The sequence below is a fragment of the Equus caballus genome, chromosome 31, assembly GCF_041296265.1.
Source record: "Equus caballus isolate H_3958 breed thoroughbred chromosome 31, TB-T2T, whole genome shotgun sequence".
Lineage (NCBI taxonomy): Eukaryota > Metazoa > Chordata > Mammalia > Perissodactyla > Equidae > Equus > Equus caballus.
The window spans coordinates 4,669,056-4,671,733 of NC_091714.1; the positions used below are offsets into that span (position 1 = coordinate 4,669,056).

The window sequence follows — 2,678 nt, forward strand, 5'->3', positions numbered from 1 at the left end:
AGTCTCTCTCTCCAAGGACAGTTGTTGACTTTCATGTATTTTCTTCCTTCAACATTACACCAGCATATCTATCTATCTACCATCACTGATCTATTTCTATCATCTATATATCCTTTTAAATTTACACAAAAGATTTACTTTTTTAATTTACTATATTTGGAAGACTCTTCTATTTCAGCACAAGCAGAGGCATTTTATTCTTTTTAAACATATACATACACACACAATGTGTTAGCATGATATATATGGGTAAAAAATAAAAGCAACACAAAAATGTGAAATAATACACAAATTTCGGTGTCATCCTTGAGCATGGGCTTCACTAATTTTCCCTGTGTGACTCCAATTTCAGTGGCCCAGGTCACATATTATTAAGTAGTCTCTTTCTGAGGAACACTTGATGGTTTTTAATTGTGTTGCTATTATAAACTGTGATATCAATAAATTGATATTTATATACTACACCAAACATTTAGAATTTTATCAATAGGAAACATTTACAATGGAATTCCTGTACCAAAAAGTACAGGTAATTGATACTTTGGTTGATATTGACAAACTGTGCTCTCTAAAGTTTGGCCTAATTTACTCTCTCACCCACCCATTTATAGGAGAGTTCACCTGGCAATTTTACACATCCAGATATCCCTGGGCAAGTTAAAAAATAAACTAGTCATATTTACTTGAGTTTTCACTGACTGTATACATTTAAAGGTGAATAAACAGTTACCACATTAAATCTACTTATTTGAGATTTTTTCCATTTATTTCAATGCCATCTTTTGGATTTTAATAAACCTAACTGGTTATTGCTGGTATATAGAAAAATAATAATTGTAATATAATTTTAGAACTTGACTTTTTTTAGTTTCTCTAATTTTTATAATAGGTTTCTGTGTATGTGTATATATATATACCATATATATACACCAGAGTTTATATATAATTACTATTTTGTTAAGATATTAAGCTTACATATTAATATACTTTATTCATATTGTATTCATTTTAGATATACAATGCAAATTTTGCTTTCTTCCATCTGTTATGTATATATTTTAAATTTTCTATCTGTTGCTAATTTTATTGGTTAGTGCAACCAGAACTAAGTTAAATAACATGGTAATTATGGATACTCTTGGATTGATTCAAATATCATTGGGAAGTCTTCTGTTGTTTTGATGTTAAATATATTGGTAAATGTAAATGTGTTTAAGTGTATGCATGTGTGCGTGTGTGTGTGTGTGCGTATGCCCGTGTGTGTGTATTAGAAAGAGAGGGAAAGATATTATGGAACCATTGATCTATTTTAATTTGTTTGTTTTTTCTTGTAGTCATTGATGTGTGATGTGTGCAAGAATTTTTTAAAATACCTTTACAGCATTTGTTATTATCGTATTGCATTTCTTTTTCAACCTAATAATAAAAATATCCTATTAATCCATTTCATAAAAATAAAGCATCATTGAATTTCAGGAATCTAGCTCACTTGGTCACAGTGAATTAATTTTAAAATTATTCTCAATTTCATATTTTATTCATGTTTTTTCTTAAGTAGTCCTAAATGAGATTGATTCTGGTATTCTATTGATGTGCAATTTTCTGGGATCAATGGTAGATGGCTTCTTTACTTAAAAAACTGTCAAAAGTTTTCTGTTTTCCTATGGCATGAAATAGTCAAATTAGTATTGAAATGATTTATTGTTGAAAGTTTGAAATAATTTTTGATACAAAACAATTTGGATCTTGCTCTTTGAAGAAGATGTGTAACTGAACACTTTTTCACTGGCTTCTATTATTTTGCTTTGTTTTGTATTGGGCTTCTACTTTCTCTAGGAGCAATTTTGATAAAATATTTTCCCATAAGTTGGTTGTTTCATGGAGATTTTTAATTATTTTTTAAAGACATGCACCTAATTTAAGATTTGCTTTGTAGCTATAATTATATTCCCTTTTACTGTTATCTTTTTGTATTTGTACTTTCTCCTGTTTTAAAAAAATAATTATTCCCAGCAGGTAGGTTGTCCATTTATTGCATTTCTTTTGCTCTCTTTTTTTTGGTGGTTTTCTCAATTATTCTTATTTTCTTGCTTTAATGTTGTTGCTCTTTAAAAAAAACTTCTTGCTACATGGTAAACACAGTTAAAAAATTCTTTGCTATTTATTTGTATAATTATTTAAGACTATGAATTTTCCTGTGAATATTGTTTTAGCTGTGCTCAATAAACTTCTTCTATAAATATTTTTATTATCAAGTAATAATGATTGGTGTATCTTCTTTATTCTAAGTGTTGCTTATTAGAGTTTTAAAACTTCCAGATAACTATTTTTATTTTTCCTCTATTTTTACTGTCATTTTACAATTTTATTCTGTATGGTCGGAAAACACTATTTATATTCTTTTTACAGTTTGGAATTTACTTGGCTTCTCTTTATGATTATACATGCTTACCATTTTGATTAAAAGTTTTGTAAAACTTGAAATATATTTCAATCAAGAAATCTTTCATTAAATATCTATTAATAATAAATTATATAATTAGATATAATATAATTATAATTATAAATTATATAATAAATAATAATAAATTTATATTTATTAATCATAAAGTATGTTATTTTGATTCCTTACAAATTTTCTTAGTTTTGTGTCCTTGTTTTCCTTGGGAAAACAGAAT

The 2,678-nt window shown here is 26.8% G+C and overlaps 1 pseudogene; it reads right to left on the bottom strand.

Annotated features, from left to right (window-relative positions):
* Nucleotides 1-269: 269 nt before the first annotated feature.
* On the bottom strand, nucleotides 270-365 carry LOC111771439 (U6 spliceosomal RNA; annotated as a pseudogene).
* Nucleotides 366-2,678: the final 2,313 nt, after the last annotated feature.